The sequence below is a fragment of the Helianthus annuus genome, chromosome 16 (assembly GCF_002127325.2).
Source record: "Helianthus annuus cultivar XRQ/B chromosome 16, HanXRQr2.0-SUNRISE, whole genome shotgun sequence".
NCBI lineage: Eukaryota > Viridiplantae > Streptophyta > Magnoliopsida > Asterales > Asteraceae > Helianthus > Helianthus annuus.
The window spans coordinates 68,866,984-68,890,681 of NC_035448.2; the positions used below are offsets into that span (position 1 = coordinate 68,866,984).

Genomic DNA, 23,698 nt, shown 5'->3' on the forward strand with positions numbered 1-23,698 from the left:
AATCTGAAGAAGTGTCTGTCAGATGAGACCCTCATAGTTCCTTTGAAGGAGCTCACTATCGACGAACACTTGCGATTCGTCGAGGAACCTGTTGAAATCACGGACCATGATGTTAAGGTCCTCAAGCACACTAGAATACCTCTTGTACGAGTTCGTTGGAACTCCCATCGTGGCCCAGAGTTCACCTTGGAACGAGAAGATCAAATGAAACTCAAGTATCCCCAGTTGTTCGAAAACAATGCAACTACTACCGAGGCTGAAGCTACTACAGAATTTCGGGATGAAATTCCAAATCAACGGGGGGATGATGTGACACCCCAGGAAAAACCAGTAAACTGCACAATACAACTAGCTTCCTCAGTAACCGCATGCTAAATTTCGGGATGAAATTTGTTTCAAGTTGGGGATAATGTGACAACTCGTATTTCAAACCTCTCTTTGTTTGCTTCGATGTAACCTGTTTGAACAATATGTGATTATGTGAACTTTGTGATTAATTAAATGTTATGTTATATAGTTGTGTGTAACGAATTTATGTAAAGAATCGAGCCCAAAACGCACAACACTTGGCCGCTCGCACAAGCCCATTCAGGCCACGCTCTTTGCATTCGAACCAATAGGGCAGCCCAAGAAAAGGTTCGACCCACCCCTATCTACACGAAACATATCCTATCTTAGGGATTAGCTCCTCATAATTCACAACACACCAAACCCTAAATATCTTTCTCTCTCTCTCTCTCTAACTCGACGGCAAACATCCCCATCTCTCGAAGTTTTCTTGCTTGGATCGATCCTATCCTTCTCTCAACCGGTTAGTGTTTGTAGTATTGATTGTATGATGTTGTGATCCATTTGTATAACATGATGATTTAGTGATATCTTGTGTTTGAATATGATGAAAGTTGTTAAGTTTTAGTTTATGTAAATCGACTCACATGTATAGCATCTTAGGTTAATATGGAGTTGTTAATCACATGATGTTGTTGATAATCTAGAATCTATTGCATGTTAATCGACTGTTAGACGAGTATAGGTGGATAATGTGTTGGATTGTTATGATGATATGCATGATAGTGATCTAGAACATGAATCTGTTATTATGAGCAAAGGTTAAGATTGTTGTTCATGCTTGACACGATTAGGGTTCTCAAGATGGTAAATAATTGCTTGTTTTGATCGAATGATTGTATGATTTGGAAACTGTTATCTTGATTCAATGTAAGATAGGAAACTGTTAATTAATTGTAACTAAATAGCATAAAATCCGGATGGTAAAACGGATCGCACAAGTTCCCTCTCAGTCGCACAAGATCAGGTCACACAAGACCTGATCTGATCGCACAAGGGCCAAACGCACAAGCTAGGTACAACTGTTTAAACTCACGGTATAAGTTAGCTCTGCATAATCGCACAAGACCTTGTGGATCGCACAAGATGGTGCCGATCACACAAGGCTTGGGGCCCTACACGCACCACTTGGACCTTTATACGGTTGGGCCTCAAAGCCCAATTCCAATCGCATAAGGACTGGTCAGTCGCACAAGACCAGCCGGACCGCACAAGAGTCATGTTTATTGTTTGGGCCGTTTACATGCTGGACTGCTTATATTTTACTTGGCCGGGTTTATGTTGGATCGCACAACATGTTGTGGATCGCACAAGGCGGTGCTGAACGCACAACATGTTGGGCCGGATATCTTTGGGCTTCAATGGTTGAATCGCACAAGACTGTTAGACTTGTGCGAGCCCAATCCCTCGAATCGCACAAGCATGATAATGTTATGTTATGACTGTTAATGTGACAATATGTGTTTGCCATGATCAATACGTGTTTGTAATCTGTTAGCTTATGTGTAAACATACGTGCATTACTTGAACCTAGACCTGACTTGTATGGAAAACATGTTAGGACGTGGTTGACCACATATAGCTCAAGTGACCTTTTGTTTATCTGCCGTGCAAACCAAGGTGAGTTCACACTCTTTCCAAGGCATGGGATTCCCAGGAGTTGGGAATGGGATTGAATACTACTCGAACTATCATTACTATTAAACTACTTACTACTGTCCTCGGATTGAAGGGCATGTACGTAAAACCTACGTACACGACTATAAGACCATCAAATCTATCACTTTAAGTCCCTCATTTATCGACTTAATCGCCGAGGCCTATGGCGAGCGGGTCATTAGTTAATAGCGCTATTAGGTCTAACAAACCTCACACCGTGCCAGTCGGACGGGGCGTGTACTAATGGACTATGGGCAAAGGGTCAATGCTGATAGACATTGACTTAGGGCACCTCTTACATTTTCGTAGCAGTCGATACTCGTGGTCTAGTAATACATGGGAAGCCCCCACTAACCTTCGCAAACGTGTCTGGGAGACCGCGATACTAATTAACACGATACATGGGTTACAAACGAATATACGATTTACAAAACGAATGCTATACCTAAACAACCCACTGTGAACTCGCTCAACTTTGTTGTTGATTTGTTGCTACATGACTTGCAGGTCGTTAGGTACTCATGGAGCTTGCACAGGGAGGCGCGGTCGTTGTGGGACATGGCAGTGTGTGCCATGCTAAATACATTACTTTATTTCGTATTTAATACTTACATTGGGTTTTACAATTATGCTTATGCTTCCGCTAAACACTTAACTATGTTTTGGTTTTGAACACTTTTCATATTGTTTGGTTGAATTATAGTTACTTCTTACATTGTTCAATATGATTGGTGGCTTGATCCTGGTCAGTCACGCCTCCAAGCGGTGATACTCCGCGTGTGGATTTTGGGGGTGTGACACTAATATAATACGCTTCTGTCACTCGGCTATGCGTTTACATTATTATCAAATATTTTGTTTATCTGATTCATTTAGGTACCTTTTTGATTTGTCCTATTAACCCCGTCCTTCCTACATCGGACGTAAATGCGTCCATCATAAGAAGTTCATGACATCATGTATTCACTACTTACTTGGCCAGAGTAAGCGATCAACACATGACACACATGACCTTTTTATAATTTTCACATTACACCCCATGTAAGTAACGCCTCCATTTAATTCTCTTGGAAATAATATCCTAGATAGGTATTCTATTCAGGCTTTTTCCAAGTTTTTAATTACATATGCAACGGTCAGTCTCTACGTATTTGTTGCATATTACTATTCGTGCAATAAATTTAAAATGTGCACCTGTAAATGCTTGCCCTATCGGGCTTTCCATGTCATTAACCTTGTTCTCGATCGCTACGTGTTTTAGGTCCTTGTTGAGCATACTCTTTGGAACGTCCCTCTATCAAATCCGCGATTTGTTAAACTCTCGCTATCTTCATATGCGAGTGTCCTTATACTAAAACATTTACAACAGTTAGTAATTTCGACATTAATGGATGCCCGTATTATAATACAAGGCTTTTCTACTACATGTAATTATAATTACATATACATTGAAAAATACGGTTGATTTAAAAGATTTTCGAGTTTGAAACAATACAATACAATATGTATAAATTCGTCATTTTTAAATGACGACGAAACCATGTGCGGAAGCTTGTATCTTGGTCGTGTTCGGTTCTTCAATGAGCTTGATCTTCATCCGGACATTCCCAACATTACCTAAAGTCAAAACCACTTAAAATGTTAGTTTTGACATTGATATATCGCGTATAAACAAGCTCTAGCATCGAATCTTGAAAAATAAAATAAAATCTCAAAACTGGTCCTGTCGCGTGTCGCGCCAGGATCCATTCGTTTTGTCGCGTGGCGCGGGTGCCCCCGCGTGTCGCGCCAGATCCCTGTGTCTCCCCCGCGTGGCGCGGGGGAGTACGTTTTCCAGCAGGTTCAGAGCTGGGTCCAGCATTTTTCAGCAACACCGTTTTTTTACGGAAACGACCATAACTTCTTCGTTATTGATCCGTTTTACGCGATTCTTTTTCCTACGCGTCCGTAATTTAATTCTCCATCATATGGAGTTAAAATCCAACATCCGACATAATAAATTTTGAGACTTCTAAGCCTTCGACTCATTACCTTTTTACTGAAATTTAACCCGTTTATGCATTTATCAAACCAACATGTTTGTTTGATCCCAAATTATCATGATCTTTAGATTTTCGATATATCCTATTATATTAGGTTCAAGTCACGGGTCTCTTATGCAACCTATTTTGCATATATACTTGTTGTGACCCGTTAAGGGTATTTAACATTTGCAAGCTTTAAATCACGCTTCTATTAGTTTACATCCTATCCCCATTTTTATACGTATCCTAAGGATTCCATTTAACAAAACGCTTATCTCTAAACACTCTTAAAGGTTGTTTGCCCAATTTACCCCTCAAGGGCATTTTGGTCAATTTTAGTCCTTCTTTTTGTAATGAAGGACTTTCGCTAATAGTTTACCGAAATATCACTTCTAACTACATCCTTATATTTGCGTACCTGACGCGGGTCAGTCTATTGACTTGTTTTAATACCTTGATTCAACAATTTGCTATTTCATAGCAACACTAATTCGTAAGCCGCGTTTTCCTGTAGGCATAAGACTCGACAAGTGCTTATTAGTCGTGATTTATCAAATTGTATTAATATTGTCATTTGACCCGTTTAGTCTAAACGACCAAACATTTTGCGCTTATATTCCAATGGTATTTATTTACCATTTTATTAAGTAAGTCATTTCGGATTCCTTACCATTTAGTTATGACTTTTAAATCCGTTTCGTACACGTTAACCCAACATGGCTTATGCCAATTGGTGTCGTTTTAAACTTCAACACTTATCCATTTATACATGACGAAATCACCATTTTCCATTTGATATATTCCGACCCGTACCACTTCGTGTCGGAACCAAAGTTCGAATACAACCTTTGCCGTAATTGTAGCCGAGAATTAAATGCATATCTTACAAAAGGGTGTATGTGACAACTGTGCTCTGTAATCGTTGTACGATGTAAAACAATGTTGACTATTAATAAAACAATGTGCTTTGGTGTTATTATATGTGTTTTGATGTTATTATGTGTGTATTTGTGTTTGGTGATTTTTACAATTCGATTCGATTCCAATTTCAAGCTTTAAATCGCTTTCTTGAAAGTTATACGCGAACTAGTGCGTAAACGCAGTCAGTAAAACGCGATAAACATTCCGGAATAGTGACATAGGCTTAACATACGTTAAATAACCTCCACATAACTTAGAAATAAGTTTTGAATGGGGTGGTGTGTTAAAATCAACTTTGTTCGATCGCAGGGACTATTTATGTCAAACTGCGAAACTATACCGACTTTTATAGTAACGAACATTCCGGAACTTGATCATAAGTTAAACATACCCTAAATATCCTTTACATAGCTTAGAAATAGTCTTTAAGGGGTTCGGTATGCTAAAATAAACTTTATTGATCAATAGGGACTAAAAGCGTCAAAAAGTGCACAAGTTTGCATTTTCGCGCATATTTTACGTTCTGAATATATCCGGACATCCAAGAATTCATGTAATCATTAAAATAATATGTTTTAGTGTGTGGCATGACAAAATTTCATTCGTCGCTTAATTTGGATCGTTTTTGCGTTCGTTACGACTTCCGTCGTAATTAACCAAACAACGCAACCGTACGACCAAACGAACCGACATCCGAGATATTTTTGAGCATGTTTTGAGTTCCCTGTACTTTAACATCATTTTAGAGCCTTGAAATGAGGTTAACGGGGCTTAAACGTGTCAAAAATGAGTCGAATTGCATGATTCTGAAGTGAAGGGACCTGTTTTGACATTCTGCCAAACATCCTTACACGGGCCGCGTAAGATATGCCTGTAGGTTACGCGGGCCGCGTGGCTATGTCAGACAGAAACTTCAGAATCAGCAATCTGGCTAAATTCAGGGGTTTTAATGTAATATTTGCAATACCTGGAGCTGGTTTTCGACTCCCATTGTATTTTAATACCATTAACCCACATGTATGGCCAAGATTACTCCCTCAAACCACTTGGAATCATCCTATTGATCCTAACTTCCTATAAATAGCAAGCTTCCTCATTTGGGTTCTTCACATTTGATCTGAATTCAGCTCTAAGTTGGGGTGTTTACACTTCATACCTGAGCTATTTTCGATCAAACATCCATCTTGGACCCTTTGTAAGTCCTCTTCTTGCTTGTTCTTGTATTTCAAGCATGAAGGTCAAACAAGTTTGACTTTCAGCTTTGACCAAGTCAGTAGTCAACAAAAAGTTCCGTTGAACTTTGCAACGTGAGCGTAATCACGATGGTTATAGTCCCTTGTGACTATACCTACTGATTACCACGTTGACTAGGCGTAGTGACGAGTCGTAGTTTCGGCCAAAATGCGTGTTTATGCGTATTTTGTAACCAAACTACTCTGGGGTATCAAAACAGTTTGTTTTCATATCAAAACTTGTTTTCTAACTTAACTAAACATGTTCTAGCATGTTTAGCTCGTCACTCTTAGTATGGTGCTTGTGTAGAGTCGTAAGTCAAGCGGACTAAACACCCGCTTAGAATTTCGAACACGACCCGTTTGGTCGATCATTAGGATCCGATCAAACATGTTTAGTGACCATAGTAGCATAGGGAATAACCTTTCAAGGTTATACCTTATGGTCACTTAGACTTAATTAGTCGCATGATAAGTAGTTTATATACCTTTGGTAAATTACCAAAATGCCCTTTTCATACATAATTGGTAAATAAGTATATATAACCTAAATTTTTGTCACATAACAGGTTATGCAACATATTTAAACATGTATGGGCATATAATACTTGTCATAGGACTAGTTAGACGTCTCAAATGCGTTTTTGCGCGCACGACGCGTTAAAGTAGCGTGAGCTACCTTAATGGGTCGCAATGGGTCGAAAGCACTTAGGTTAGGTTCCGATTTAGAATGTAGGCTTTGTCAAACCATATCATATGAGTTCCAACACTCATTTGGTTTACAAGACCTCATTCTGTCCGAACTTCCGACTTAGGCGTCTATTGTTTGACTACTGATTCGATTACTAGGTGTTGTTTGATTTCTCTGGTTTGCTCGAGTTTGTTGAAGTTCTATTTGATCGAGGATACTTTGCGCTCCATGTGAGTACATAGTTCCCCTATTTTACTGTTTTCAATTGTTTTGGGGTGATTCATATGTACGAAATGTTTTCAAGGTTTAAACGATGATTTCAAAAACGATTAAAACAATTTTTACTAAACTAATAACGATTTCAATAATTTGAACAAAACTAGTTGGTTGTATTTACATAACGAATTCATTAATTTTGGCCCAACCGACCAGTATTAGGTTATGGTACCATAGGATCTGACAAATCCCGTTACTTTACTACACCCATGGTTATGTGTGGGGGTTGTGGGTAGCGACTGAATCTAATGTTTGTTAACTTACCCTTTGGTGGTTTGTTAACTCGAGAAGCGATAAACGAGGTGATCGAGTCATGAAGGTTTGAATGTTATTAACGAGACGACCATATATAAGTTATCACAATTAAAACGAGGACGATTTAAACGATTTTATACGAGTAAACGATGTTAAACAATCAGGGTAAACGATTGGTTTTTGGCTAGTGTTTAGATAACGGGACGCGTGTAATGTGGTGAAAACATGGTAGATATGCTGCTGGTACTTCTTATATATAAGTGTTTTCAACATAATATATACTGTGGCGTTATTTAGTTCACTTGGGTAAACGATTTTGGAACGATATCACACAAACGAGGTTTTCGAAATAATACGAGTTTTATTAACGAGATTTTATTAACGATTTAATACGAGATGTTTTACAAATTGCTTTACTAAAACAAATGTTTTTTGGTCAAGAATCATGGCTACGAGATTTTATAAACTATAACCCGCTTGATTTGAGTTGGTTAATTAAGTTGCAATATTACACTCTTTTCAAAACAAAGTTTTTAAATGAAGTATCGCAACATTTAAACTAGCCATGAATCCGACACTCCTATAAAACCTACGTACTCGCCAGCATTTCCTTGCTGACTAAGTTTTTACATATGTTTCAGGTGTTGTTGCTTGATGTGGTTTCTAGGATGCATGCGTCACATAGGATCTGGACAAGGCCTTAGTGACATAATAACAATGATAGTCGATATTTAACGTGTTTGTTATGTGTCAAGACAATGTAATGTTAATATTTTCAATAAAACGAAACTCTTTGTGTATCCATGATTGTGAAACAATAATTCTGTTGCAATACTCCCCGAGATTTCCGCCGCGGTTTTGTTGTTTTAACGCGGTCGGGGTGTGACAGAAGAGTTGGTATCAGAGCCAATGGTTATAGGGAATTAGGTTATTAGTAATGCTTTGACCTAGACTATAACTTTAGGACCCTAACACAAGTCTACTTGTGTTTAGATTTTAAAACAAAACCGTCACCTATCCTTAGGTGATAACCACAACGAGAACACAAACCCGAATCTGCTTTGAAAATTAATCATCCGTTCTAGGATGATTGATTACTAGGTTTTGAACCCTTTTTATAAGGTTTTGAACCCTTCCAGTTTGACTCATATTTGGCTTAGTGCCTTCTGAGTTTTCAAAATCTCGAAAAACTTTGGGTCTAAATAGTGTGAACACATGCAAACTGGAAGAGTGAATGCCTGTACCCTGAGTTTTCTGTCTAAGGCTAGAGTGTTCGTACAAATCCACATAATCGGACCAGTCACTCTTACCTGGGAACTCTTGGGGTGAGTGTTCACTTATAGGCGAGCATGTCTTCGCGATGCATTATTTTGATTCATTTACTTTGATTAGTCACTGCGTGTCGTTTGTTTGTTCGAGGTAACGAACAAATGATCGCCTTCCTTGTGTTTTGTCGATACCTCTTTTTGCTTTTTCTAATTATCAACTTTACTCGTTTCTCATATTTCCTTGTTAGACAATGCCTCCTCGACGTGAAGCACAATCCTTCACTATTGAAGAAATCGCAGCCCTAGTCTCTCAGCAAGTGGCTGCTGTGCTTCCCGGTGTTGTGACTCAAGTCCACGAGATATACAACAATAACAATAATAACAACAATAATGCACAGTGTAATTTCAAGAACTTCAATTCTGCTAAGCCGCTTAAGTTTTCTGGGTCGCAAGGAGCAACTGCGCTCCTGCAGTGGTTTGAGAGTATCGAGAGCACATTCAGGCATGTGCAGTATCTGAATGCGCGTAAGGTTGATTTTGCTTCGAGCGTGTTTGAGAAGCGAGCGCTTACCTGGTGGAATGGTATTATGCGCGATAGGGGTGCCGAAGTGGCATTGGCACAAACATGGGAAGAGCTTCGAGCTCTCATGATGAAAGAGTTTTATCCCCGTCACGAGATTCGAGCTTTGGAATGAGAGTTTGACGATTTAAAGCAAGATGTGGCTGAGCACCGTGCGTACACGGATCGTTTTGAGGAACTCAGTCTATTGTGTCCCACCATGGTTACCCCACCAGACAAAGCAATCGAAAGATATATCGATGGTCTACCCGATTCTATGCTGGATATTGTGACCGGTGTTAATCCTACTACCCTTTGTCAAGCAATCGAGTTGTCTGCTACCCTGACTGAGACTCAAGCCAGAAAGGGTAAACTCACCCGAAAGGAGGATAAAAAGAAGGCGACTGATTCTGGGAAAGACAAGAAAAAGGGTAAGGGTAAAGAAGGTGAGTCGTCGAAGAAATCGAGGAAGCGATAGGGTGCCCAGAATTTTGCTGTTACGGCACAGACTAATCAGAACTCACCTGCTCAACCTCCTGCAAAAAAGGCGTATGCTGGTACCGCACCTCATTGTGCTCGCTGCAACGGTCATCATGTTGCATAGCAAGCTTGTAAGCAGTGCACGACGTGTGGTAAACTTGGGCATTTGGCCAATGTTTGTCGTTTAGGACAAAATCAGGTTGCCCAGGTTCAAGCTCCGGTACAAGGGAATGCTGCTAGATTCCCACCAGGTTCATGTTTCAATTGTGGAAACTTTGGTCACTTCCGCAACAACTGTCCGAGGCTGGCAAATGCAAACGCGAATGCTAACGCGAATCCGAATGCGAACGTCAACGCCAACGTGAATCCTGCTCGAGGGCGAGCATACAACTTGAATGCAAACGAAGCAAGGGCTGACAACGAGGTTGTCAATGGTACGTTTCTTGTTAACGATCGACCCGCATCTATTCTTTTTGATTCTGGTGCCGATAGAAGTTTTGTTTCGTTATCTTTTGAACCTTTGCGTGCGATACCTAGAACTAAATTGAGGAAACCCTTATATGTCGAAGTTGCTACTGGTAAACCTCTTGTCCTCGACTCTGTTATTCGTGATTGTCAGTTGAACCTTGATAACCATCTTTTTCCTATTGACCTCACGCCAATGCAACTTGGGAACTTCGACATTATCATTGGAATGGATTGGTTAACCAAACACCACGCTGAGGTTGTTTGTTTCGATAAGATTGTTTGTATTCCTATTCCGTCTGGCGATGTTCTGGAGATTCGTGGCAAGAAACCTTCAGGTGGATTAAAGCTTATGTCATGTATGGAAGCCCAAAGGTATTTGCGAAAAGGATATGTTGCCTTCTTGGCACATGCCACCGAGGAGAAAAGCAAAAGTAAGAGTATTCAGGATATTCCGATTGTTCGGGATTATCCAGAGGTGTTTCCTGATGAACTGCCTGGTTTGCCTCCAGTTCGTCAAGTTGAGTTTCATATCGACCTTGTACCCAATGCCAACCCGATTGCGAAAGCACCTTACCGTCTTGCACCATCAGAGATGCAAGAGTTATCGAAACAGCTTCAAGAGTTATCTGATAAAGGATTCATCCGTCCGAGTCATTCACCTTGGGGAGCTCCTGTCCTCTTCGTGAAAAAGAAAGATGGGTCTTTTCGAATGTGTATCGATTATCGTTAGCTTAATAAGCTTACCATCAAGAATCGATATCCCCTACCTCGAATTGATGATCTCTTTGACCAGCTGCAAGGTGCTTCATGCTTTTCTAAGATCGATCTACGTTCTGGGTATCATCAACTTCGTGTTCTCGAAGAAGATATTCCCAAAACTGCTTTCCGCACGAGATATGGGCATTACGAGTTCACAGTCATGCCCTTTGGTTTGACGAATGCTCAAGCTATCTTTATGGACTTAATGAATAGGGCCTGTAAACCTTATTTAGACAAGTTCATTATTGTGTTCATCGATGATATCCTCATTTATTCGAAGACTCGAGCCGATCACGAACAACACCTTCGCTTAACATTGGAACTCCTTAAGAAGGAACAACTTTTCGCTAAATTCTCCAAGTGTGAATTCTGGCTTAAAGAAGTTCAGCTTCTGGGTCATATAGTCAACGAACAGGGTATTCATGTGGATCCTTCCAAGATTGTTGCTATTAAGGATTTGAGTACACCGACGACACCTACAGAGATTCGATCTTTTCTTGGTCTTGCTGATTATTATCGTCGATTCATTTCAAACTTCTCAAAGATTGCGGTTCCACTCACCACTTTGACTCAGAAGAATAAGCCATTTGAGTGGGGACCCAAGCAAGAAGAAGCGTTCCAAACGCTGAAGCAGAAGTTATGTAATGCTCCTGTTCTATCTCTGCCCGAGGGAAGCGACGATTTCGTTGTCTATTGCGATGCGTCCAACTTATGCCTTGGTTGCGTCCTCATGCAACGAGGTAAGGTTATAGCATATGCATCTAGAGAGTTGAAAGTTCACGAGAAGAACTATACGACACATGATCTTGAGTTAGGAGCTGTGGTTTTCGCGCTTAAAATCTGGAGACACTACCTCTATGGAACGAAGTGTGTGGTTATCACAGACCACAAAAGTCTCCAGCATATTCTTAATCAAAAAGAGCTGAACATGAGGCAACGACGCTGGGTTGAACTCTTGAACGATTACGATTGCGAGATTCGCTACCATCCTGGTAAGGCGAATGTCGTAGCCGATGCGCTCAGTCGAAAAGAGCGAGTCAAGCTTCACTCTGTCCAAGCTCTATCCGACATTCAATCTCGTGTCCTTCAAACTCAACAATCCTGTATGACCAAGGGTTCATTGAAAGATGAGCTACCGCTTCAACTTGAGCTTAAGCTCGAAAGGAAAGGCGATGGTTTACTCTACTTCAAGGATCGTTTGTGGATTCCGAAACAAGACGATCTTCGCACCCTAGTGATGGACGAATCTCACAAGTCTCGATATTCTATCCATCCTGGTGCTGATAAAATGTACAAGGATCTTCGTACCAAGTTCTAGTGGCCTAGTATGAAGAAAGATGTTGCCTTGTATGTATCGAAATGCCTAACTTGTCTTAAAGTCAAGGCTGAACATCAACGACCTTCTGGTTTGCTTGTATAACCAGAGATACCGGTTTGGAAGTGGGAGAGCCTTGCGATGGATCTCATCACTAAGTTACCGTGTACATCTAAAGGTCACGATGCTATTTGGGTTGTTATCAATCAATTAACGAAGTCAGCTCATTTTCTTCCGATTCGCGAGGATCTATCTGCTGATAAACTTGCAAAGATTTATGTTGATGAGATTGTTTCACGACATGGCGTTCCTTTGGATATCATTTCCGATCGTGATGCTCGATTTTCATCTCATTTCTGGAAGACCATGCAATCTGCTATGGGAACCCAACTAAATCTAAGCACTGCTTATCATCCCCAAACAGATGGACAATCCGAGAGAACGATTCAAACTTTGGAGGATATGCTTAGAGCATGCGTGATAGACTTTGGTGGTAATTGGGATTCTCATCTGCCAATGATCGAGTTCTCTTACAACAATAGTTATCATGCTAGCATCAAAATGGCACCATTCGAAGCTCTCTACGGTCGAAAATGTCGTTCACCTGTCTGTTGGAACGAGACCAGTGAAGCTCAGCTTACTGGACCTGAGCTCGTTCTGGAAACAACGGACAAAATCAAGAAAATCCGCGATAATCTTGTGACAGCTCGAAGCCGTCAAAAGAGTTATGCGGATATGCAACGCAAGCCCTTAGAATTTCAAGTCGGAGACCGTGTCCTACTCAAGGTTTCACCTTGGAAAGGAGTCGTGAGATTTGGAAAGAAAGGAAAACTTGCACCTCGATATGTGGGACCATTCAAGATTGTGGAAAGAATTGGGAAAGTTGCATATCGACTAGAGCTACCTCCAGAGCTTGGAAATATTCATCCGACTTTTCACGTGTCCAATTTGCGATAGTGTTTAGCTGACGCTGATCTTCACATTCCTCTTGACGAGATCCGAATCAATGAAACAATGCACTTTGTCGAGAAACCCCTGGAGATAGTGGACCGTACATTCAAGCAGTTGAAGAACAAACGGATTCATTTGGTTAAAGTTCGTTGGGAGTCCAAACGTGGCCCAGAATTTACTTGGGAACGTAAGGACCAAATGATGACCAAATATCCGCATTTGTTTTCACGAGCTTCCTCTAGTTAAAATTTCGGGACGAAATTTCCTGAAGTAGGGGAGAGCGTGACAACTGTGCTCTGTAATCGTTGTACGATGTAAAACAATGTTGATTATTAATAAAACAATGTGCTTTGGTGTTATTATATGTGTTTTGATGTTATTATGTGTGTATTTGTGTTTGGTGATTTTTACAATTCGATTCGATTCCAATTTCAAGCTTTAAATCGCTTTCTGGAAAGTTATACGCGAACTAGTGCGTAAACGCAGTCAGTAAAACGCGATAAACATTCCGGAATAGTGACATAGGCTTAACATACCTTAAATAACCTCCACATAACTTAGAAATAAGTTTTGAATGGGTTGGTGTGTTAAAATCAACTTTGTTCGATCGTAGGGACTATTTGTGTTAAACTGCGAAACTATACTGATTTGTATAGTAACGAACATTCCGGAACTTGATCATAAGTTAAACATACCCTAAATATCCTTTACATAGCTTAGAAATAGGCTTTGAGGGGTTCGGTATGCTAAAATAAACTTTATTGATCAATAGGGACTAAAAGCGTCAAAAAGTGCACAAGTTTGCATTTTCGCGCATATTTTACGTTCTGAATATATCCGGACATCCAAAAATTCATGTAATCATTAAAATATTATGTTTTAGTGTGTGGCATGATAAAATTTCATTCGTCGCTTAATTTGGATCGTTTTTGCGTTCGTTACGACTTCCGTCGTAATTAACCAAACAACGCAACCGTACGACCAAACGAACCGACATCCGAGATATTTTTGAGCATGTTTTGAGTTCCCTATACTTAACGTCATTTTAGAGCCTTGAAATGAGGTTAACGGGGCTTAAACGTGTCAAAAATGAGTCGAATTGCATGATTCTGAAGTGCAGGGACCTGTTTTGACATTCTGCCAAACATCCTTACACGGGCCGCGTAAGATATGCTGGTAGGTTACATGGGCCGCGTGGCTATGTCAGACAGAAACTTCAGAATCAACAATCTGGGCTAAATTTAAGGGTTTTAATGTAATATTTGCAATACCTGGAGCTGGTTTTCGACTCCCATTGTATTCTAATACCATTAACCCACATGTATGGCCAAGATTACTCTCTCAAACCACTTGGAATCATCCTATTGATCCTAACTTCCTATAAATAGCAAGCTTCCTCATTTGGGTTCTTCACATTTGATCTGAATTCAGCTCTAAGTTGGGGTGTTTACACTTCATTCCTGAGCTATTTTAGATCAAACATCCATCTTGGACCCTTTGTAAGTCCTCTTCTTGCTTGTTCTTGTATTTCAAGCATGAAGGTCAAACAAGTTTGACTTTTAGCTTTGACCAAGTCAATGGTCAACACAAAGTTCCGTTGAACTTTGCAACGTGAGCGTAATCACGATGGTTATAGTCCATTGTGACTATACCTACTGATTACCACGTTGACTAGGCGTAGTGACGAGTCATAGTTTCGGCCAAAATGGGTGTTTATGCGTATTTTGTAACCAAATTACTCTAGGGTATCAAAACCGTTTGTTTTGATATCAAAACCTGTTTTCAAACTTAACTAAACATGTTCTAGCATGTTTAGCTCGTCACTCTTAGTTTGGTGCTTGTGTAGAGTCGTAAGTCAAGCGGACTAAACACCCGCTTAGACGTTCGAACACGACCCGTTTGGTCGATCATTAGGATCCGACCAAACATGTTTAGTGACCATAGTAGCATAGGAATAACCTTTCAAGGTTATACCTTATGGTCATTTAGGCTTAATTAGTCGCATGATAAGTAGTTTATATGCCTTTGGTAAATTACCAAAATGCCCTTTTCATACATAATTGGTAATTAAGCATATATAACCTAAATTTTTATCACATAACTGGTTATGCAACATATTTAAACATGTATGGGCATATAATACTTGTCATAGGACTAGTTAGACGTCTCAAACGCGCTTTTGCGCGCACGACGCGTTAAAGTAGCGTGAGCTACCTTAATGTGTCGCAATGGGTCGAAAGCACTTAGGTTAGGTTCCGATTTGGAATGTAGGCTTTGTCAAACCAAATCATATGAGTTCCAACACTCATTTGGATTACAAGAGCTCATTTTGTCCGATCTTCCGATTTAGGCATCTATTGTTTGACTAGTGATTCGATTACTAGGTGTTGTTTGATTTCTCTGGTTTGCTCGAGTTTGTTGAAGTTCTATTTGATCCAGGATACTTTGCGCTCCATGTGAGTACATAGTTCCCCTATTTTACTGTTTTCAATTGTTTTGGGGTGATTCATATGTACGGAATTTTTTCAAGGTTTAAACGATGATTTCAAAAACGATTAAAACAATTTTTACTAAACTAATAACGATTTCAATAATGTGAACAAAACCAGTTGGATGTATTTACATAACGAATGACATTCATTAATTTTGGCCCAACCGACCAGTATTAGGTTATGGTGCCATTGGATCTGACAAATCCCGTTACTTTACTACACCCACTGTTATGTGTGGGGGTTGTGGGTAGCGACTGAATCTGATGTTTGTTAACTTACCCTTTGGTGGTTTGTTAACTCGAGAAGCGATAAACGAGGTGATCGAGTCACGAAGGTTTGAATGTTATTAACGAGACGACCATATATAAGTTATCACAATTAAAACGAGGACGATTTAAACGATTTTATACGAGTAAACGATTTGGAAACGATGTTAAACAATTAGGGTAAACGATTGGTTTTTGGCTAGTGTTTAGATAACGGGACGGGTGTAATGTGGTGAAAACATGGTAGATACGCCGCTGGTACTTCTTATATATAAGTGTTTTCAACATAATATATACCGTGGCGTTATTTAGTTCACTTGGGTAAACGATTTTGGAACGATATCACACAAACGAGGTTTTCGAAATAATACGAGTTTTATTAACGAGATTTTATTAACGATTTAATACGAGTTGTTTTACAAATTGCTTTACTAAAACAAATGTTTTTGGGTTAAGAATCATGGCTATGAGATTTTATAAACTATAACCCGCTTGATTTGAGTTGGTTAATTAAGTTGCAATATTACACTCATTTCAAAACAAAGTTTTTAAATGAAGTATCGCAACATTTAAACTAGCCATGAATCCGACACTCCTATAAAACCTATGTACTCGCCATCATTTCCTTGCTGACTAAGTTTTTACATATGTTTCAGGTGTTGTTGCTTGATGTGGTTTCTAGGATGCATGCGTCACATAGGATCTGGACAAGGCCTTAGTGACATAATAACAATGATAGTCGATATTTAACGTGTTTGTTATGTGTCAAGACAATGTAATGTTAATATTTTCAATAAAACGAAACTCTTTGTGTATCCATGGTTGTGAAACAATAATTCTGTTGCAACGCTCCCCGACATTTCCGCCGCGGTTTTGTTGTTTTAACGCGGTCGGGGTGTGACAGTGTAAGCTTTACTAAACTCTCATCCGGTTTACGCTTTTCGTCTCGTACTTGATTTGTTTGACCCGCTTTCTCCCCAAGCTTCACCTAGCTTGTTAAGCGCCAACTATTATTCATCATTCACAAGGTGGTTAGTTTAATCATGACTTAGTACGATTATTCCACCTTACGCATTTCTATATCTAATTATCATTCATCACATCGTAGGTCAGTTTGACTTTTTAAAAGTAAAATGCCCATTACTATACTAATTACATATTCGAGTTCATCAACTAGTTTAGCATTCTTTAATTACCCGGTAGGCGTTATCTTTAGGCCACCGTTTTAACCAAAGCTCTAACCAAGTTTATCACATTTCAATCACTTTAATTAGTTCAACGATTATCAAGACTAATTTATTCATTCATTTCACAAGAACTAAGGGTTCTCATCTATAAGTGAGACCCGTTCATCATATCACTAGCATTCATCCAAACACCTTATAAAAATCAAGTTCTTCATATGAACTAATATACTACACGATTTCATACATCTACTTATATGAACAAAATTACCAATTTCATCATATCATACAAAAACCCACTTCAAGTCATGCATGAGCTCTCACTCAAACTTATAATTTGTTCAAGTATCTAACTTCAACTATCCGTTATGACGATTTTAAACATGTGTATACCATCATCTTCACTACATAATCAAAACCCACTTGTCTAAAAGTGGTAAATCATCAAATTACTCGAATCATAGCAATTTACTTCAAATTATTACTTAGGGTTTGTTCCTAAGCAATCACAAATTCATAAATTCGGCCATAGCCTCTACGATTCATGCATAATCGCATCATGCAAAGTTAACTAATTTTCACAACTTCATGAATGTTAGAAATTCGACATACCTTACGATCCCCTTGACTTGGTGATCGTTTCTATGTATTCAATTCTGAATTTGGCCTTCGATTGATCCTCCAATTTGAAGGTTTTGTTGAGTTTTAGGGTTAGCTCCCATGGAGCTTGTCTCCTGTCCATCTCACGCACGCACACACACAAGAGTTTGTGTGTTGTCTTTTGTTTTTAAGTTTATATTTCTATTTGCAAGATACCCGGCTTTGGTCCCTCATGTTTGGTTAGTAATTAATTAGGTCACAACCTAATTATTTTCAACAATATCCCCACTTATTAACTAGGTTTAATATTCCTAGTTAACTTAGCGGGTTCGGAATATTTATGACTAAGTTTATTTTAGGTCCCGTTAACTCGGGCCTTTTATAAACTCTATTTTCCTTACAAGCATTTATTCACGTTTTATTAAATATCAGGTTTATTTATTTAAATAACAATATTTACCGGGTTACTTTTACCGCTAACGATATTTTACCCGTCTTTTATTATTAACGTGGTTTGATTACCAACCCGTTTTCGGGGTGTTACAATTTGTAACTTATTTTAAGAAAAAAACATATTTTTCAAAAAAAGAAAAAATATATAATTTAAAGTGTAGCATAAATTACGAAGTGTGTAGGATGAATAACGAGCTGTGTACGATAAATTTCAATATGTGTAGGATAAATTTCAAAACGTGTAGGATAAATTTTGATGTGTGTAAGCAAAAATTTAAGTTTGGGGGATGATAGTGTTTATGACTAATTAATTAGTCAAAGATAATGATAAATGAGTTGAGAGAAACACTATTTAATGTTTTATATTTGTACCCTTTGTTTTTTTTTCTTCTTAATTTAATTGTCTTCTCAAATAAACCTTCCCCTATATATATATATATATATATATATATATATGTATATATATATATATATATATATATAATTCAAAACCCAAGGCGAATAGGAGGCCGCCACATCAAACCCAAGCCCGCCCCACGCCCGGCTTCAAACCCAAGCCCCAAGGGCCACGCCCTAACCCAAGCCCCAAGGGGTGGTGGCTTGGGCGTTTTCCCCCAACCCACGCCCCAACCCAAGCCCTATACTCCACAGTCTTAAGTTAGATCGGATACGTCGAAACATGCGTTTTCATATAACTAACGATCACATAACGTATCGGCAACCATAAACAACTAAGGCGTCGCCGCCGCAACGCGCGGCCTAGGGCAACAATCTAGTTTACGTATATAGAAATTATCTTGAATGTTGAATTTAGTTTATATTGAATTTCTCTTAATTTAAGTATTTACCTTTAATTACCTATTCCCTCCTAATTTCTTACCTAAAAAAATTAGAAATTTCAACCTAATTGGTATTTCCCCCCAATCCTAATTGTGATCGGATCTTCAGTTGGCTGTTCCTCTTAATTTCTCACTTGAAAAAAAAATTAGAAATTCCCTCGTAGTTTGTATTCCCCTAAATTCTTTTTTCACTTCAAAAAAATTAGAAATCCCCTCCTAGTTTGTATCCCCCCAATCCTAATCAGTTATCACAATCGATCTTCAATTATTGTGCCCCCTAATCTCCTTCTCAGATTCAAGCAATTGAGCAACTTCGTATTCAGCGGTCTGCATTCTGCACTATCTGATTCCAGAAATCGTTAATCGGTATTTTGCTTTCATTATCTATCTGAATCAATAAATCGGTATTAGGTCTTCTTATTTTAAAAAAGACCAACCATGTGCTTATTGAATTATGCATCAAAATTGATGCTGAGTTTTTCAGATATTTTTGTGGGTGTTTCTTATGGAATTCATTTATTGTTCCATTTTATTAGTTTGATATTTGTAGCCCAATGTTTACGAAGAAGAAGTCAAAATTAATTATAATTAGTATTTAGTCAAATGATATTTGTAGCCCAATGTTTACGAAGAAGAAGTCAAAATTAATTACATTTGAATTTGACTTTAATGCAATTTTGATAGCTACTGTATGATGATTTATATTAGTCCTTGATGTAATTCAGATGACTACTTTATGATCATTACTTTTAATTAGTCTCTGATGCAATTTATGGTTTAACTGAACCATCGGATAATTGTTCGAGTTGTTTAAGTTGGTTATTTGGTTATATGTTCACCCATAATTCCTAGAAGCATGAATATGTAATGTTGTGGAAAAGATCATTCAGTTGGTTCAGATTTTTGACATCATCTTTTTGTTATGTGCTTTCATTTGTGTTATTAATAATTGAATTAAATCTTATAATAACATGCTCGAGTATCATCTCAGATTAAAAACAGACGTCCCATTATATGATGTGGTTATTTGATTTGCTCAAGCATCTCGATAGTGACATTTTGACCCGTTACACAATTTGAGTTAGCCCAAATGAACTTGCATGTAAGTTTTCTTCTATCTAAATCAACCATTCAAAAAAGAAAAAAAAAACCTCAGGTATAACACCCTTATTCAGCCGCTTTTATACCTGCTGATACTATGCAATTTTTTTTTTTTTTTTTTTTTTTTGCTTTGCTTTATGTTTGACATTTATTTCGTTATTCAATTTCAGTAGGTAGCGTGGAGCTAGTGGCAGACTGAGTTCAAAAGCTGGTAAAAAGGTGTGGATGGTAATGGACCTATTCATTATAGTAGTCGTAATACTTGATGAAATTTCTATTGAGTCATAATCGAATCTGCGTTTTTATTGGGTTTGATAATACCATCAGTTTGTCTATGTGCAATCTTTTGATGTGGTCTGTATCCAAAGTAAAAGTGTAGCAACTTAGTGTCTAATACTTTGATTATTTGTTCTAATAGACCATATACTAATTCCAGTTGTTGTCACTTGTCCTTCATTGTGTTCTTATGAATTATGATGAATGAAAGGAAGAAATTAACAAGAAATGATAAGTTCAAAATTGATGTTGGGTGAAATCTACTTGTTGGCTAGCTTGTTATTGAACTCGTGAAAAAAACGTTTATAAAGTTGGAAGTTTCTCTATGTTTTAAATATTGTTTCTTTGGTTTTTTTGGTAAAAGGTGTCTAACTGTTATGTGTGTTATGGGTTGGGTAGTGTACTCGCTCTCCTTGCTTATTTACACCGACTAAAACTTCATAATTTAGTCTGGTGCTCAACGAGTTGCTTCATATACTTAGCTTTTAATTTGAAGTTTGGAACCTTTTTCATATATTTAATTTTAATTTGTATTATAGAACACATTGCTTATGTACATCTATTGAGTCTTGTGCACAATGCGTTTATCTTATTCAATGTATTAATGTTATGTATTGTGTACAGAAGAAATTATCACTCGGTATAAATCACAGTTAAGGTACATTCTCAACTCATTAGTGTGTAAACTATTTTGTGGCAGTTGAAATAATAAGAACTAAGTTGCTGTAAATTATTATAGACTGTTTTAATGTGCTGGGCTGAAAACAGCCTCACGGCATCAACACACATCGGTTGTTTGTTGCTAGTAAAATCATAACTGATTTCCAGCAGTTCATATAGACAGTGTTAACAGTAGTGTAATATGAATGTATAACTGGTGTGAAATTTAACTTTTAGCAAGTCTAGTGGCAAACAAAACCAAACAAAATCAAAGTGGACAAAGAGAAATCAATGATTTTTGGGTACAATAGCTTGTAATCACCGTTATGCGCCATTGATCCATGGTTCATGGAAGAAAGTGCCACATAAAGATAAAATATGGTAGTATGTCTTGGTATTAAGGTTTTAAGTATTATTTCTTTTATTTGCTAATTCTATTTTTTTAGAGGAAAAAAAACGATGTGCCATATGCTTCTAAAACTCGGGTTTTACAGAGTATTGGACAGTCGTATAAGGTATAGAAATGTTGGTTTAAGAAGAAACACTTCTATCAATATAAGGAAAATGAAACATGATGGTAGAACCGACCTAAAACATCCCAGACGATATTTTCTCATAATTATTGATGTTTTGGAGTAATAAAGACGTGGCAGTAATTTTCTACACAATTTATATATTACTATTATTTGTTGTATAGAGTTTTCTATTCTATTAGCTCATTCGTTTTTATTAATGTGTATTCAGAGGCGTTGTTTGCGGGCTTAGGAGATCCACATGTCTCAAAAAAATATGCACACAATCCAGAAAAAGTTTTGCTAGAATTTGTGAAGAGATGGTAATGTCTTTATTATGCTTGTGACTTGTGGTTTTTATTTTTCAAGAACATGCATATTTTGCTGACACTACAACGAAAATTGTAAGTACCTTCTAGTTTTTTTGAGAGTTTTGTATAATGTATCCCATATATGTTAAATTTTGAAAGTTAGTTGCTTGTTCTTGTTTTTTGTTCTTTTTAACTTGCAACTTGTATTGCTAGTTTATTGGTTGTTGTTTCTTTAAAATATTTTCTAATTCTCTTTTGAAGGAACAAATGAAGAACTATAAACCTCTAGAAGATGGAAGTGCTTTGGTCTATTATTGTGCGGTTGTATGAACTTCAAAGCGAGCTTTGAAGTTGAAAAAACACAGTTACTCGAAATGTGAAACAAAATTGAAGAGGGCCATCAATGGAAGAAAAGTTTAGGTAGAAGCTATGCAGGAAGGTTTTGATAGCAAATGAGCAAACTTTGAAGCTATGATGCGATGAATTATGGAAAAGCTACCTATCGGAGTGCTTTAGGATCCTAGATATGAGTAGGTGGTTTCCGTTACCTTTTATCATTGTAATTGACAGATTTGTTTTGATGACATTTTTATTAATTTGTAGCTTGGACATATATCAAACTATGATATAAGATTCTCTATTATATTTATGTTATTATTGTGTTGGTGTAGTTGAAATCTATTGCATATTAATAGAATTTTTAATGATTCAAATAATGAGGCTATAGGAAGTTGCATTTGGATGTAAAAAAAGGTTGCATTTGTTCTAACTAAAATCTTAAAAAAGTGTTGCATTTGAAGTAAAAAAAGGTTGCATTTTAGTGTAACAATGGTTGCATTTGAGGTAGGAAAGGTTGCATTTAAGTGTTAGAAAAGTTGCATATAAAAGTAAAAAAAGTTGCATTAGCATGTAAAAAAGGTTGCAATATAAAAAGGATGCATTTGAATAGTAAAAGCAACTCTTTTAAAAAAGGTTGCATTATCTAACAAAAAGGTTGCATTAGGTCTAATGCAACTTCACCTAATGCAGCTTTTGATAAAGGGTTGCATTAAGGCTAATGCAACCTTTTCAAGGTCTAATGCAACATTTTACTGGAGTTGCATTAGTTAGATTAATTTTCTTGTAGTGTATAGTGACAAATATGTGTATATATGATATATTTGTGATTTGTGATTGGCTATATCATGTTACATTTATGTATAAATTACACAACACGTCATAAACAAATGGGTACGTTACTTTAAATGATCTTTAATATCCACTTAATTACAATCTTAAATTATATGGAGTTATGAACATGGATATTAATGTATATATGATGTTGGTTAATGCTTAGAAATTAAAATCATTAAATATCATTTTCCCATTTAATTCATTCTTTATTAATTTTAATTCATTCTTATTAATATCTTTTAATTAGAAATTTGATTAATTCTTATTATTTTAAATGATCTTTTATATTTTTTTTCTCTTTAACACTCACACACACATATATGTATACATATAATGTCCTAGGATTGTGTGTGATTTATATATGTAATTGATATGCATATAAATTGTGAATAATTAACATGCATATAACTTGCTTATGGGTAGATATTGTTTTAGATAGCATATATGTTGGTCTCATTGTTTTAGATAGCATATATGTTATATGTATTGCCTTTTGACAAGTTAAAAGTGCTAAATAAATTAATACAAATTTCATTGGTAGCTGGTTACCAAACAACTACGCTGAGATAAACATTGTTATGCTTTAGTGATTTGATATTTCAGCTTGTTACAATGCTATGCATAG

The 23,698-nt window shown here is 37.4% G+C and overlaps 1 long non-coding RNA gene across 5 annotated transcripts; it reads left to right on the top strand.

Moving 5' to 3' along the window:
* The first annotated feature begins 19,098 nt into the window (after positions 1–19,098).
* On the top strand, positions 19,099–22,554 carry LOC110917126. 5 transcript variants are annotated; one of them, XR_002580356.2, is made up of 6 exons: positions 19,099–19,406; positions 20,032–20,142; positions 20,312–20,369; positions 21,042–21,075; positions 21,822–21,993; positions 22,162–22,554. It is a non-coding gene; the product is annotated as an uncharacterized LOC110917126 (long non-coding RNA). The 5 variants fall into 5 exon arrangements; XR_004884542.1 differs by having other exon boundaries at positions 20,312–21,075; XR_002580357.2 differs by lacking the exon at positions 21,042–21,075.
* The last annotated feature ends 1,144 nt before the right edge of the window (positions 22,555–23,698 follow it).